Source organism: Thermobia domestica, chromosome 8, assembly GCF_964235325.1.
Source record: "Thermobia domestica chromosome 8, izTheDome1.hap1.1, whole genome shotgun sequence".
Classification (NCBI taxonomy): Eukaryota; Metazoa; Arthropoda; class Insecta; order Zygentoma; family Lepismatidae; genus Thermobia; species Thermobia domestica.
In genome coordinates, this window is record NC_137461.1 from 180,596,126 (window position 1) to 180,613,945 (window position 17,820).

The following is a 17,820-nucleotide window of genomic DNA, read 5'->3' on the forward strand; positions in this document are numbered from 1 at the left end:
GCAGCACCGACCCCTCCATACCTTTGATCACGAAATATCAAAAGTGCTAGTAACTGTATGTCAGATGTGTGTAACGGACAGGAAGAATTGCAAAGAAACTTTGTATATGGACAATACGCAAGAAATAAACGAATACGGTATTTTTTATTTTCTGAAGAGAAACGGTTTTAGTGGGCAAAAGCCGAATCCAAAATTTCGGAATTTGATACTCGAAAAGCAAAAAGGAGTGTACCGAAGTGAATGAAATTATCCACAGATAGTGTAGACACAAAATTAGGGAATACGGGTTTCATATTTTCCGGGGAAAAATGGTTGAATGGGGCACGGACACCTACAAACCTTTGATCACGGAATATCAAAAGAGCTAGTAACAGTATGTCAGATGAGTGTAAAGGATATAAAGAATTGCAACTAAGCTTCGTGTGTGGGCAATACACAAAAAAATAAAAGACTACTTTTTTATTTTCTGCAAAGAAACGGTTTTAGGGTGAAAAAGTCCCCACCTAAAATTTTGAAAGTTGACGCCCGAAAGGCAAAAAGAAGTGAACTGAAATGAATGAAATTGTACACAGATATTCTAGACATAAAATGAGGGAATGCGGGTTTCATATTTTCCTGGAAAAAAATGGTTGAATGGGACACAGAACCCTCCAAACATTTGATCACGAAATATCAAAAGTGGTAGTAACAGTATGTCAAATGTGTGTAGAGGACATGAAGAATTGCAACGGAGCTTTGTATATTAAAAATAGACAGGAAGTAAACGAATAAGATTTTTTATTTTCGAGGGGAAAACGGGTTTTGGGTGGCAAGAGCCCCTGTCAAACGTTTTGGAATTTGACCCAAAAAGGCAGGAAGAAGTGGACCGAAGTGAATGAAAAATTGACAAATATTGTAGAGGTAAGATTAGGGAATACGTGTTTCGTATTTTCCTGATAGAAAAGAAACTGTTTTGTGGACAGATTCGTTGAGTGGTGCGAGAAGTGAACCGAAGCGAATGAAATTGCATATAGATATTGGATATGTAAAATAAGGCCTTTCGTGTTTCACAAGTGTCGTGTCTTTATCCGATTTTTTTCAAATTTGGCATATGAACCACAAGCACATACAGTTTAGCGTATTTTATAGTATTTCAGGAAGAACCTTTAACCCTTATAGTGGTTTTGCGTATATAAAAAAAACGTGTCAATTGATTTCTAGTTTGCTGTTGATCTGCCAAATTTGAAGCAAACCGAAAAGGGACACTTGAGAAAGACGAAAGACCTTATTTTACATTGGGTCTATATAATATCTACACACAATTTCATTTGCTTCGGTGTGCTCGTTCCTGCGCTATTACCGTAATATTTACTTTCTTTTTCGGATGGGGCCTACGCCTCAGCACTGTTTTTCCGCAAATATTAAATCAGGTTTCATTTATTGTTTTGCAAATTGTTTCTATACGAAGTATCGTTGCAATTCTCCAGTTTTTACGAGCTCTGACGTATGCTTTTTTGCACTTTCGATATTTCGTAATCAAAGGTTTACAAAGTCCGTACCTCACTCAACCACTTTTTTTTTTCTTTTTTTTTAAGGAAAATACGAAACCCAATTATCTCATTTTACGTCTACAATATCTGTGCACAATGTCATTCAATTCGGTAAACGTCTTCTTGCCTTTTGGGCCTCAAATTTCAAAATTTGGAGTGGGGGCTTTTGCCCCCTAAAACCGTTTCTCCGCAGAAAACAAAAAAACTGTATTCGTTTGTTTTTTGCTTATTGTCCCTACACAAGGTATCGTTTCAATTCTTCACGTCTTTTAGTACTTCTGTCATACTATTATTAGCACTTTTGATATTTCTCGATCAAAGTTTTGGAGGGGTTTGGGTCCCAGCTAAACTCTATTCTTTTTTCAGAGAAAAGGAAACACGTGTTCCCTCATTTTATGCCAACAATATCTGTGTACAATTTCATTCACTTCGGTTTACTTAGTCTGGCTTTTAGGGCCTCAACTTTCACATTTTTGGGTGAGGCTTTTGCTCCCTAACACCGTTTTTCCGCAGAAAATAAAGAAAACGTATTCGTTTATGTTAGCTTATTGTCACTACACAATGTGTCGTTTCAGTTTTTCATGTCCTTCAAGCACTTCTGACATACTGTTATTAGCACTTTTGACGTTTCACTATCAGTTTTGGAGGGGTCTGTGTCCCACCTAAACGGTTTTCTTTTTTCAGGATAATAAGAAACCCGTATTCCTACCGGTGGTGACGAAGAAAAATTGCCTGTAGAGAGATAAATGGTTGAGGTCTTTTTAATTTGGCCAATCAGAGCTCCTTTAATCGTGTATATTCGACGATAGCAGCATCGAATCAGATACAATGCACTCGCCATGTAATTTTATTACAAAATGACGCGTGTCTGTTTACTTTATTTCATAGTTCTCCTACATTAACTTTCTAATGATGGCGACAGTTTTCACTTACGAGGACTGTATATCGCCGGAATTTTTAAAATGATCCCCATTGATTTATATGGGAAATTATTCCACTTTCTGAGCCGAAACGAGACGGAATTTCAAGATTATGATTGTATTGATCCCTTCTGTGTAATTATTAGGTTGTCTGTACTCAGTAAAAATTAATTTATTTGGTACGCAAATTTAATATTATTTAAAATAGAAAGAAAAATACGCTAGTGAAGATCAAAATCATCTGGTCTATTTCTGCTTGGAAATTGAGAGAAATCAAAAAGCTAAGGACAAATTACATTATCTTAGGAAACCGTATGATGCAGTACTAACGCAATAGGTTAATATTAGTAAGTGAAATTAGTGGAATTCAATTGGCTAATTGCTAGTTTTTCGTAACTGCATCTTATATTGCCATCTAGTGGCGAGCAACAGAACTCAGTGATGAGTGGATGTTAGTCTCGCGGAGGAATATCAAGCTCGTATGTTTCTGCTACTCTCAAGTGCTAAATTCAAAGTTCAGTACCTGTGTGGAAAAAAATGATGCCATGAATAAGTTAAAAAAGGTCGTTAGTTTTTATCAACGAAGAGAAAGAAGGGGATTGAACTTAAAATCTTGAATAACGGAGAGAAGAACAAAATATTGTAAGCAAAGTTCAACGTAAAATATACAATATAATTTTTGTCATTATAAAGAAAACTTGAATGTAGGTTGGAAGAATCACTCAGAAGTTTCAGCTCGTATTTGTTTCAGGCGGGCTCGCGTGTGGCGTTGCGAATTCTCCTGTACGTGTTCTGAGTGCGGCACAGTCACTATTACATCAACTGAGGGGAAAAAAGAAAACAACAGCAAACAACAGTTTACAGTCATCTCCAATAATCAATGCCGGGTCTAGGGGAAAAGGGCGAAGGCTCCGAGCAGCAGTTTAGGGGACGACAAGCTGAAAAAGTAAAAAGTAAAAGCTCCTAAAAAGGAAATACAATCAACTATTGAATTCAATTTGGCTTAAACGTCTTTGAAATTTCAATACCAGTATGCTCATCCATCTGTAATGTTAATACATACAACCTACCTTCCTCTGCAATTCCAAATACGTACGCAGGTTTACATTGAAGATTAAAATAAATGGACCACATGATGCGAGACCATGGTGGCCGTCACGTCGGCTAGTCGTGTTGTGTAGCTAAAAAAAAAAGATGACTTCTCTTCATTGCCCTGATCCGGCCCTTCAAACTTTTTTCCTTCTATCGAAGCCAGGGCTGCCTATTTGGGAAAAGTCTCAATGTTGAGGATTGCTAGTGGTAAAAGCGATACATCCGCAGTTCTGTTGGAAAGGGTGCGGGCTGGTGGAAAGTACCGAAAAATTTTACGTTGCCCCAATGGGAAAATATCTAGATTCGACACTACCAATCTATACATATAAAATTCAAAATAACTATGTTTGTGAGTAAATCTCCTGAACCGCCCAATCGATCTCGATCAAATTTTTAACATGGATGAGCTTCAAGGTTGGGCTGGTTTTAGGTTATTCACTTTGTTGGTAGAGCAGAGGGCTGGGGGAGGGGGCGTAAAAATAAATAAGGTTCAAGCCATGGACCGTTTTTATGATTTAAATTTGACGGAGCATCGTGAGGGAGGAGAAGGAGGGGGAGATATGTAAAAATCAATTTATATAAGACTGAAAGTGACTATTTTTATAACTTAATAACTCTTTAACTATCTGACCGATCTCAATCAAATTTTCAAGATATATGAGGTTTGAATCTGGAAACAGTTCTGTAATTTAAGTTTAACGGTACATCCTAGGGGAGTCGGACGTATAAATAAAAACTAATAAATCCTAATAACTTTTGAACCACCCAACCAATCTCGATCAAATTTTCAACATGTATGAAGCTCGGGCTTCGGATGTATTTATCGTTTTACTTTGACGAGTCAACGTAGGAGAGGGGGAGGGGGAAATATGTGTAACAATTTAAAATAAGAATGACTACATTTGTGACTTTATCACTCTTGAACCACCTGACCGATCTCAGTAAAATTTCGAAAATACATGAGTTTAAGGACAGGGATTGCTTTAGGCTATTCACTTTGACGATACAAATAGGCGAGGGGTAGGGGGGAATTTTAAAATGATCAAAAATGACCGATATTAGTGTTGAATCCATAGTTTTCGGGGTCGATGAGAGAAACAGTGACACTTCTGATGCTGTTTCAATCCAAGTTCAGCCCTGATGGTTGAGGAGCGGGAGGGTACAAAGTAGGGGAGGAGGATACACATTTAAAAATGATCGAAAATGACTAATTTTAGTGTCGAATCCATAGTTTAAGAGTAGCTGAGATTAACTGTGACAATTCTGATGCCGTGTGCCGCAGCACGGAGGAGGGGGAGAGGAGCTATATATAATAATAATAATAATCGAAAACGACCAATATCGGTGTCTAATCCATTATTTTCGGGATCGTTCTGATGAACTGGGACATTTTCGATATGGTTTAAATGCAAAATCATCTTCGCCACTTGCGAGAAGGGGAGAAAGAGATATATAAAAATGGTCGATAATGGCCACTATCAGTGTCGAATTTATAGTTTTCTGGGTCGCTTATACTTTCGATCCCGTTTAAATTCAAATTCAATCACACAACTTGGGGGAAGTGGAGAAGGAGATATTGAAAGATGATCAAAAATGACCGATATTAGTGCTGAATCCACATTTTTGGGGGGTCTCTGAGATGAACAGTGACACTTTCGATGCCATGGCAAGCAACATGGGGGAGGGGGAAATATACATATAAATGACAGAAAATGACTAATATTAATATCGAATACATGATTTTTGGGATCTTCGAAATGATCAATGATCTTTCCGATGTTGTTTCAATCGATACTATTGAAAAGAAAAGCAGCGAATTTCATGGGTACTAAACACACGGAATACGGAGTAGTGAATTTTAATTTTAATTTCAACTCAGCGAAGCGAGTAATATATGCTAATAATACTAATAAAGCTCGGGTACTGTTCTTTCTCTGTTTCAAAAAAAGCTACAAATCTCTTTCCTGTAATATCTGTTACTGCAGCTATCAGTATATTTTTTTTCGTTTTTTGCAACACCAAGGTTATAAAGGATGGTCTATTTAATGTGGAATCGGAGCTTGAATCTGATAGGCCGTTTCCAACCATACTATCACGCCTCCAGGAAAACTGGATTACAGTGCGGAGTCTAAAGCAAGAAATTATATTTCTTTTGCTAAAAAAATCTTTAGTTTGCATACTAGTCATCAGGGTTGATATGTTTAAAACAAAATGTTTAAAATAAGTGTTTAAAACATGTTTAAAACGAGAGCTGTTGTTTTATTCAGTTTGTTTTAAACGTTTTAAACAAATTGATTTAAACATGTTTTTTTTCGGTGCTAGTTGAACATGTTTAAAACAACTAAAATATTAGATTGAAGAAGCTAATTTAATTTTCTAACAAACAACCCATCCTCTGCAGGATTTGTGCATGGAGTAAATTACGCGTACAAGCAGATATATATTATTATTATAACAGCAATTACTGAATGAAATTCTGCACATCACTGTGCGTATAACTAAACCAACAGAAATTCAAGTGAAGTATTTGAACATTTCTTAATACTATACACTATTCTAAGATCCAAATTCACAAATTCAAAACGTGTGTATTTTTTGATCACTATCATTTCCATAATAATGAATAGTTCTCACATCATAAGCTAGAAGAATTGCTCTGACAAATACAATACAACTCATAGAAAAGAGCAGTGACTAGCCTACAAGGAGCAAATGACATTTTAACTTAACAGTTTTCAAGATATATCTATCTGCAGCATGGGTAGCTAATAATGATTAGTGTCTACGCCATAACAACACAATTAACTCTAGACACCCACCAGGAATTTTAACAAAATGGTCGACTCTCACGTTCGGGGCTCTGATGATTCCCCTAATTATCACATCAATGGAAAGCTTATAGACCAGAAATTCCAACGAGATAACATTCGTGAAATTCCCGCCGTATTCGTAGAAATAGAACAGACATAAAAATCATTAAAAATATGAAAATATTGACTTTGCGGGGCACTGGCGACCCTTGCAGTCACTCTACGCTGACAAAATGATGCTAATGTGTAGGCCACATACTTGTGACAATAATATAAGCAATGGTAGCTATTGCTGCCATTGCGTAATTAATTCGTTTTATGTAGGAAATATTCAAAAAGAATATGCGCAGAAAAACATTCATTGAATTAGACATTCTCTCCTCTTCCGCATTATAGTACCATGTCCATATGCAAATCATTTTTGCTGCTGCTGTATATGAACAAGAATTTTGCTTCCAGACCACTTCAGTGAAATATATCTTGTGTTATATGGGACCGTCCCGAAAATAAATGTAAATTAACCAAATTTGACCCCCTCTTCCTCTATAAACAACGAGTACTCATACAGGCCACTATCATGTAGGGGACTACTTCATTGCTTCACATACCAATTTTTATGGATGCACCAGAAATGGGGGAAGAATACCCGCCAAAACCTGATGAAAAAATAAAAAAAACTTCATCCTCCCTTTCTCGGCCGTACATACGTACCCCCTATATACATAAAATGCAACTGACGGAAAGCTTTATCCCTCAAAAATACTTTGGTACCAAATCATCTTTCTAGCTGAATTAAGGAGTTATTTATATTTGTTGTAAAAATAAATGTAATTTATGTAAGAAAATTTAACTCCCAAAATTGGCTAACTTTGCCCCTCCCTGCTCCCCCACATAAGCAAGAAGTACAAACACACGATATTACCATGTAGTGGCCTACTTCATTGCTTCACGTAACAATTTTTATGAATCTATCTCCCAAGAGGGGGTATGGCCCCCAAAATCTGCTGAAAAAACAAAAAAACACGTTATTTACCCTCCTCCCACATACATAAAATGCACACCAGCAAAGCTGCATCTTTCAGGAATAAATTGGTACCAAAGCCATCTTCCGGCCTTAATTTGAGGTTTAAAGCCCTGACACCGCAGTTGCATCAATGGGCGTTTAAAGATGAAGAATGCAGACGACCAGTAGAGCGTAACACAAAGAAACTAAACTACATATTCTGTGAACGGAGATCGGGAAATCCCGATTTCTTTCTCCGGAATTGAACATTTGGACGGATCGAAATTAGGAAAGTTCCCGAAATTTGATCTAGTGGTTGAATACAGATGGCAAGCAATACCTAAGAGTGTAAAACTTTAATATACATGGCTATTTAGATTATCGTTTTAAACAAAATAAAAATTTTAAACATGTTTTTTGTTTAAAACAAAGTACTTTGTTTTAAACGTTAAAAACGTTTTAAAGAAAAAAACAAGTTTTAAACAAAAAACGTTCGTTTTTTATAAAAAAAACGTTTTTTTCAACCCTGGTAGTCATAGCACATTTTTAGGGTTTTTTCCAGCGAATCCTAATGGCTGACCACTTTATTGCTCATATTACATTCTCATGTAAAAATTTAGGGTGAGCCTGCCCCCTAGACTCCCGTGGATACTGGCCTGTATGACCCCCCACCCTCGAACGCAATTTTCTGGGAGAAAGCCTCTATTCTTCCTTTAGTCTGTCTAGGTGAGTTTTGTCTGAGTTGGGTACCTTTGATGATTTTGTGAGGTTTTCCAGGGACAAAATTCCCCTCGGAGTTAAATCTCGTATTGTGCTGAATATGAGTTGAGTTGATTTTATTGTCACTTTCAACAGCGACGCTATGAGGTGGGACTTACTGATTAATCGTGAAATTCGAACCACATGAGCTCTCGCCTTAAATCGAACCTGGGTCTCTCACTTCAAAGACGCGTACACTAATCACTTAGACACGAAGAAGCTCGGTGCTCATATTCGTAAAGAAGAAAGCTCATTATGGGAATTTCAGTGCAGACAACTAAGTACGACGACTGTTAAGGTTAGTGTAAAGGGACAAGTTTTGCTAATAGATGGCACTACAGTCTTCTTATCTCTCCCATGTATTTTTTACCTTTCACGAAAATTCACAATTTCTCTTGCAAATTTCAACCTACAGACTTCAAATTTTTAGAGAAGGAACTTCATAACCTATCGAAGAGAACAATCTGTGACGAATTTTTATTTAGAATTTTCTGCATAGTTGAAACAGTTCCATTGTTAAAGATTTGGCTATCCATTTCAACAATCAAGATATTTCAACAATGAAGAAAATTCTAAATAAAAAATCGGCACGAATTATTGCCTTCGATATATTGTGAACTTCCTTTCCTAAAATTTGAAGTCTCTAGGTTGAAATTTGCAAGAGAAATTGTGAATTGTCGTGAAAGAGAATAAAAAATACATGGTAGAGATGCGAAGACTGTAGTGCCGAATCTATCGGCAAAACTTGACCCTTTAAACCAACCTTAAATGAATATTTTTCATCTTGAATATATTGCGATTATTTTCAATCTTATTTGATAATGTAAGTTTTTTTAAAAAATAGCATTCTCTTTTCTGTAACTCACTACAGTATACAAGTTACATTTTAGAGGGTGTGCAAAAGAGGGGAAGTGACTACAACGTACGATGAACTTTCTTGTAAACCATTCTTTTAAACCGATGAACAAAACCTTTCTTGCAAAATTCAGCGTTGCAAAGAACCTGTGTTATTGACTGATAGCTACACATAAATTGACAGAATGAATGTCTTAATTTTAGTACTGAAACTGCCTCAGGCTAAAACCAAGTTGCCCGCAGGCGTTGTGTTGTGCCTTGTAACATTGTGTTAAAAAAAACACACACACAGACACAAGGTCAGTCATCAGTTGCTTAGTTCTTTGTAAAACAACTGATAAGGCTAGTTTTCTGTTATACAAGATATATTTCCCAATTTGTTGTTTGGAGCCTCTTTATTCCATATAAAAAAACAGTATATCCAGATTCACACAGGAATTGAAAGTTGAAAAAATATATTTATCATTCAGATCCTTTATTATTATTATTATTATTATTATTATTATTATTATTATTATTATTAGTAGTAGTAGTAGTAGTATTGGTATTATTATTATTATTATTATTATTATTATTATTATTATTATTATTATTATTACCACATAACATTTCTCGTTAGTCCTCACAGCAATTAATACTTAGCAGCAGGAGTAAAAGTGCGTGGGAACGTGGGGGAATCCGACCCTCCACCTCCAAAAATTGTGTACGTTGTCCCCCCAGTTCCAAAGAAATTACCATGGGCAAAGGTAGGCATGGGGGACGGCGTGACGTCATGCTACTACCTACCGTCCTCCTACCTTTTCAGATAACTCCATCCCATCTCGCATAACGATTTGTCAGCCACTTATATCTCTAAGATAAAAATGTCCACCATTTTATGCGAGATGGGAATTCCCATCTTGCCTAATCCCATCTCCCCTAATATGGCGGTAGGATGCAAGAAGGGAATTTCGGTACTAAAGAGGGAATTCCTCTACTATCATTTTAACCACATAATTCAATCAATATTGGCAATCTCTGTCAACTAAAATATAAATATATAATAATTAGAAGAAAGCATAGGGGAAGGCGATTTAGTTAATTTAGTTCACTTTAGGTTTGTTTTGGGAATATTGGAAATTGATTGGCAAACACGAGCTAATCAGAAACAGGATAGAAATATACAGGGTGTTTCAAAATAACACCGACAACGTTTGGGAGCTGATTCCTGACACCAAGATAAGACAACCTGGGTGCACAAATGCTTCCTTTTGGCGCTATGAGCAGCAAAAACCTGTCGGAAAATTTCCAAACAGACGTAACTCGAGAAGAAAATGTCGGATCGAAGTCGAGAGAAAGAAAATGTATATTATTTTTGCCATAGCTTCCATTAATGCACACCTCGATATGGTACACACTTGTTCACAAAAAGCTGAAAACTCGTTCAGAAACTAAGTCCGAAAAAGTGAGCCTAGATAAATCACAATTCCCGCAGATCTATACACAGGGAAATGCATGTTCCCTCCGTTCTTTATATAGACACTAGCTGCAAACCGTACTGTCATCAGAGCGATTAGGCGGCTGCAGATATGAAAAAAAACCTACCTAACCCTCAAAAAATTCCAACAAAAGGTTTCTCAACGGTTTTTTGTAGTATCAACTGTGCTGAATAACATATTAAAAGTTTACCAAAATTTGACCATCGGAAAGGCCCAATTTTCAAGATGGCGTCCAAAATGGTTGTTAACTCTTTTACAATTTTAGGCTTTCATTCAAGTAGCTACTGAATCATCACTATTTATCCTAGGATTATGGTTCGTACATCATTCTCTTCGGAATAAAACAAGCTTTCGGGTGGTGCCATCCAAATGTGTGCATGACCTAAGTGGAAAGGGAAATTGAGAATAATTTGAGAAATTTCCCTCTTAAAAATCCCTTTTTTAAAGTTTTGCGCCCTCTGAAGCGGCTCTAGGTAAGAATACACAACCCAAACCTTCCTAGAGAAGTACTATGACATATAGACTATGTACGTGCCAAATTACATTATGAAATCTTTAGTAGTTACGGCAGAACAAAATATTTACCAATATCTTACTCTGTGAATATATCTAACTAAATATATAAGTAGACAATAAATAGGACAGAACATAAAAGTTTCTAACACAGTACTATTAATCTGGGTATTATCATTCGTGACTTATTGTTTTTAGAATGAAGCAAGCTTGCCTATGGTATCATTCCCATGCGTCCATGATGCACGTGGAAAGGGAAATTGTGGATAATTCGGAAAAATTCCCCCTAAAATTCCCTTTTCTAAAGTTTTACGCCTTTTGAAGCGTCCCTGGATAAGATTACACTACCTTAATGTTTCTAGAAAATTACTATGCGGTATATGCTATATGTGTGCTAAATTTCGTTCCGATATCTCATTATTTTACTATGTTATTTGTTATTACTTTACTGGGTTAATTGACATAGTATGACAATGCAATAATGTTTTATTTTGTTCCTTTCAACCTTCAGTATGAATGCTAACCTTGCAACCCGAGAAATCTGTCCTATTGGCCATGAAAACTTAAGTTGTGGCTCAGACATTGTACGACTTCGTCAGAAGGGAGCTGAAGGAGTAAGCAAAGCAAGTTCAGAAGGAAGAGATAAGTTTTTAATTTCAACAGGAGAAAAAATACACTCAAAATGCAAGCAGCGTTATAGCAACACAAAAGACATTAAAAGTAAACAACAAAAAAGACTTGAACCACCAAAGAGAAGTGCTAGGATATCTTAAGGTCCTTCTAACAGCCAAATAAATTGTCTCGTCTGCGGTATTACAGTCACACCAGGAAGTACTGGTATTAGTTATGTGAAAACAGAAGTAATTGTGAACAGTATTATCGAGTGTTGTAATAGTCGTTAACATAAACGGGTGAATTTCGTGAAAGGAAGAATAGAATATTATGGACATTACCTGCACGCTGCTGGCTGTGTTTACTATCACTCTTGTAGCAGTAATTTTCGTTCTGAGCTTTGCATACTGCTACACTTCCATAAATACTAAGAGGCGAAACGCAGTAGATCTGGCCGACCCAAAAACAAAGATTAAGAGCAAGCATTCTTCAAAGTTCGATCTTATCTAGAAAATAATGACGATGAACCCTTTCTTTCATACCTGATTTCCTGTAAAGATTGTTAAATGGTATTTTGTAGGTAAAATATAAAGTATGATGACCGGGAAACCAGTACAGAGGGCTTTACGTGGACATCTCTTGTTAGACAGATGTCTCAACTTTCTAATTGTCTCAGATCTAGAAAAAACAGCGCACAATTTGTCACTAGTGAATGAAGCAGAAACGCTATATTCATCAATGATATTGAAACAGATTACAATCGAAAGTGACATAAACTCGGATACGCTGATCGAAATAGAGAAAGTTATTGACACAAGAATGACAGAATTTGGAGACAGGTCAGAAACAAGTTTACTTTGGGCAAACTATCAGAAAATGTTGCAGGTTGCCCGATCACTCGTCAAAGCAGATCGCACAGGGTCCTGGATGATGCACCTGCAAGCGGTGTTAGACTGTCTGCCAATATTTTCTGCTGCTTGACACTATAATTACCTAAAGCTGCATATATCTATGTGCAAGAAATGAGTCAACTGCAGAGCCGCATCCTGATGTATATACCGCATTTGCCAAGGGATTCCATGTGATTCGCCGCAGTAACCAGTTCTGGCCAGGCCTTAGTCCAGATCTAGTAATCGAGCAGACATTAATGAGATCCTTAAAGAACAGTGGCAGGTTGATCTACGGAAGTGGCATGACTGAAAAAATGCGTGATTTGTGGACAATGTCCACACCGATCTCATCTCAATATCACGATGCCATGCAGGAATTCCATGGTCTTACATACACAACCAGTCATCAGCATCGAGAAACAACATTGTCAAGGATGAAAAGAGATCACTGAGACTTGGAGAAGATTAAAGAAAAACTTGTAACCTTTATGCCATTCTCACCAGGCTCTTCTTTGAGAAATATTGTTACGGGTGTAATTGCCAAAGAGGATGTCAATGTGCATAATTCACAGATGATCAGGAAAAATATTGTACAAAATATAATTGGAAAACCAATTTTAATGTATCATTTAAAAGAAAAGACCAAACAAAAACCCTTGCCAACGAGTCCAGCATTAAAATTGACAAAGACAGAACCATTGATCCTGCTCTTCTCTATCAACGATTTTTGGTTGTCAAAAACTTGAGAACTTTCTTTAGAACGTGTATTGACCTATGAGCTCAGTCAATTTGCAGTAGCCATGTTTGACGTTAAATAAATTTCGTAAAAGTGACAAAGCTCAACTGGCTCATACGATTGAGATGTATATTACTAAGCAATCTAAACAAGCTATCATGGATTCGGTTTCAGCAACTGAACATTATGTGTTAGATGGTAGTTCACTTTTTCATCGGCTGCCTTGGATAAAGAGCAAGAGTTATGGTGGCATTGCACGTTCATACGTAGAATTTACCATAAAACATAATGGTAAAGCAAGCGGGTCCTCCCTTTTACGAAGCTGGTCCTTCCATCAAGGATAATACACATCATCGAGAAGGCCAAATCACCCATTTCACTATCAGCTTCAATGAAGCAACAGAGTTTCTAGAAGGGAAAAGATGATTTTCCTACAACAACTAGCAACAAACAGGAACTTTTCACATGGTGGCAGAAGAACTGCAGAAAAGTGGCTGTAATGTTATCAATGCATCAGGAGATGCAGACGTAGACATCGTCAAAGCAGCTGTCAAGTCATCAGAGCAACATCCAACGACATTGATTGGGGAGGATACAGATTTATTCGCCCTCCTTCTTTATTATGCTCAGCTTTATAATAAAGACCTATATTTTCGTTCGGACAAGTCCACACTTCATAAGATATATGACATCAATGAAATGAAACGTGTCCTGGGTGGTAATGTATATTCGCAACTGTTGTTCACTATGCTTAAACAGGATGTGATTCAACTTCGCACATATTTGGTGTAGGCAAGAAGTCAGTATTCCAAAGATTCATAAGCAGTGAAAAAAAATCAGAACTGTGGAAATATGTTCCTGCTGCCACATCAAACAAAATCTGTTGTAGCATCGTTAAGGGTAAAAGTAATGGCTATCTTGTTTATACGCAGAAGTACTGACCTCTTTGCGCTACCAACTCTTCAGTAAAAGAAAAACTGTTTCTTTCATGTCACTCATCACTCCAGAGTGCCTTCCTCCTACTGAGTCCTCTACAAAATACCACAGCTTTAAAGTTTATTACCAAATCAAGGTTTGGATCAGAAATGACAGTGATGTGAATGCAGTTGGTTGGAGGTGGAAACTATGGCACAATCAGTATATACCTGTTATGACAGATACATCTGTTGCACCAGAAAGTCTTCTTCATATGTTTCACTGTAATTGTTCAACTGCCTGCCTCACAAAACGGTGCAGTTGCAAGAGATATGGACTACCATGCACATCTGTTTGCAGACCTTGCCAAACAGAAAACTGTGAAAATATTTTCAATGAATTGTTTGGGATGAAGAATGTAACAAGGACTATTCGTAAATACGTTAATGTTTAATAAAACGTATATTAATTTTGTGTAAACTAAGGACAAAGAAACTATTCTTTACCATTTAGATGTAACAAATGTATTTTAAGACTATAAAAAATACACTTCAAAAACATTAGAATGAAAACTGAGGAAACAAAATATTTTGAATGAAATAGTATGGGAAGAAAAAAATCTTACAATGATTGTTTGTAAATATGTTAAAGAAAAATTCTGTTATTTTTGCTAAAATAAGAATAAAGAAAGTACTGTTTAGAATTTCGGTGTAGCAGATATGTGTTAAGTCCATAAAATTATGAGTAGAACTAGAATAACTTTTGTACGATGAAAACTGTAGGATGTGTGATTTATTGCCTACTTGTAGGTTCGGTTAGGTATATTCACAGAGTAGGATATTGGTAAATGCTTTGTTTTCTCGTAACTATTGAAGACTTCAGAATTTAATTTCTCACACATATAGTCTATTCATCATAGTAATTTTCTAGAAACATTAAGGTAGTGTACTTTTATCTGGGGCCGCTACAGAAGACGCAAAACTTCTGAAAAGGGAATTTTTAGGGGAATTTTTTTCGAATTATCCACAATTTCCCTTTTCACGTGTATCATGGACGCATGGAGATGATACCATAGGAAAGCTTGCTCCATTCTAAAAATAATGAGTTACGAATGATAATACCCGGATTAATAGTACTGTGTTAGAAACTTTTATGTTCTGTCCTATTTATTGTCTATTTATATATTTGGTTAGGTACATTCAAAGAGTAGGATATTGGTAAATTTTTTATTCTGTCGTAACTACTAAAGATTTCACAATGTAATTTGACACGTACATAGCCTATATCTCATAGTACTTCTCTAGGAAGGTTTGGGTCGTGTATTCTTACCCGGGGCCGCTTCAGAGGGCGCAAAACTTTAGAAAAGGGATTTTTAAGAGGGAAATTTCTCAAATTATTCTCAATTTCCCTTTCCACTTAGGTCATGCACACATTTGGATGGCACCACGCGAAAGCTTGTTTTATTCCGAAGTGAATGAAGCACGAACCATAATCCTAGGATAAATAGTGATGACCCAGTAGCTACTTGAATGAAAGTCTAAGATTGTAAAAGAGTTAACAACCATTTTGGACGCCATCTTGAAAATTGGGTCTTTCCGGTGGTCAAATTTTGGTAAACTTTTAATATGTTATTCAGCACATTTGATACTACAGAAAATCGTTGAGAAACCTTTTGTAGGAATTTTTTGAGGGTTAAACCGTATTTTCAGCCGCCTAGATGTGAAAATGTAAAAACAAAATCTAATTGCTTATTTCTGAGATTACTATTGATTGCACACTTCATGCACAGTTTCAATATGCAAAACCAGTCAATATCTTAAGTAGAAATTACTGAAAAAGACCGAAAATGACTATTTAAAACTTCAAGTGTCAACCTGCGCTTGGAGCGAAATAATTATCAATATTATAACGCATTTCCTACTCAGTGCTTCCGCAGCCAAGCGGGTTTAGTAATGATGATTGAAATTTCTGAAGCGAAGGACGACGATTTGAGCCTCCGTGCGGGAAGTTTGTTTTTATTTATTCCTTTTTTTAAATATATGAGAACATTGTTATAAATGTAAATTTCTATTTTGAAGTGCTTGGAAAAACAATCAGACGAACTGTCACTTTTCAAATCTCTGTCACATTTACTAGCCCGCCATTTCCATAATTTATGTATGAAAACTTTAACGCAGACGTCAAAAATGTAAATTAATCATGTTCCTGTTATATATATATATATATATATATATATATATATATATATATATATATATATATATATATGTGTGTGTGTGTGTGTGTGTGTTTTGTGTCACACAACTCTTGTAACACTTTTTTCGTGAAAAATGATGAACTACGAAAACATGGTGTATGCCTTGTCGCTACAGACGAGTTTCTCCACTTAAGCCTACGAGTAACGAAATCACCTACAGCCAATCAGCTGCAATTGATTCATTAGTCATGGCTCATCGTGGTCAGAATGTTCACGAGCAGCTTACTGCTCTTGTTCAATACGGTGGTATGAGTGTGAGACAAGCTAGCGAACGTCTTGGTGTTCCCTGTTCTACAGCATATACTTGATGGATGAAATGCTCAGAAACAAGTAACGTGTCTAGAAAACCTGGTACTGGTCTTCAAAGGGTTTCAACCCCGCAATAAGATCGAGCCCTAGTTGATGTAAGCCGTCCCAATCCTCTCATGTCATCCCGGCAGTTAGTGACAGTGTCTCTTTTTCCTGGCTCCTTCTGCACCGCTCGGCGACGCCTTAAAGATGCAGGGCTTGACGCATATCGACCCGCGTGTAAAGAGCAATTGACGGATAGTCATAAAGTTGATCGAATAGAATTTGCTGATGCAAACATTGGTCTAACTGGGCTCTTCAGCAAATGATGGTCCTCGACTTGTGTATAGACCCACAGGAAAACGTTACGATCCACAGTACATACACAGAACGCATCGAATGGGGCATGTTACTATTCACTGCTGGGGATGGCTGTGTAAGGATACAGTTGGTGAATTACACCGTATAGAAGGCCGATTGAACAGCCAGAAGTATCTGGATATTGTGCAATATGGGTTGCTCCCCGCTGCGAGAAATTTATTTGAAGACGGCATTGCAGAAGTTCAACAAGATTATAGCTCAATACATGATTCCCATCTAGTTCAAGCCTGGTTTCAAGAGGAACCCAATGTTGAGCTATCGACTGGGTTCCAAGAGGAACTGACTTGAGCCCAGTGGAAAATCTATGGGCGGAAGTTACAAGAACTCTACAGGAAAATTGGCCTGATCCCCCACCAAGGACAGCTGACGCACCATGGCAGCCTGTTTCTGACGCATGGGAAGAAATAGCACAGGGACATCAATAATTTGCTAGCTTGGGTAACTCATTACCATGAAGATTAAGATGCGTCATCGAAGCTAACGGCGATTCTACGAGACATTAATACCTGAATAAAGATTTGTCTTCATACCCAGGTGACCTTCGAGCTCTTTCAAGAACTCACTAAGTTTTTCCATTTTCCTTTAATATTGCTTTCATTGGGAAGTTTGCGTTTCGTCGGAATGTGCAATGTTTATTTATTTCTTCTCCTTTGTTTACCCTACACAGATAGTCCAGTGGTTAGCACGTGTGCCTCTGGTGTACGGGATACTGGGTTCCATTCCCGCTGGAAGAGGCTTGTGTTTTTACCTATCTGTGGTAATTCTGTGTTTGTGCCCCTGTT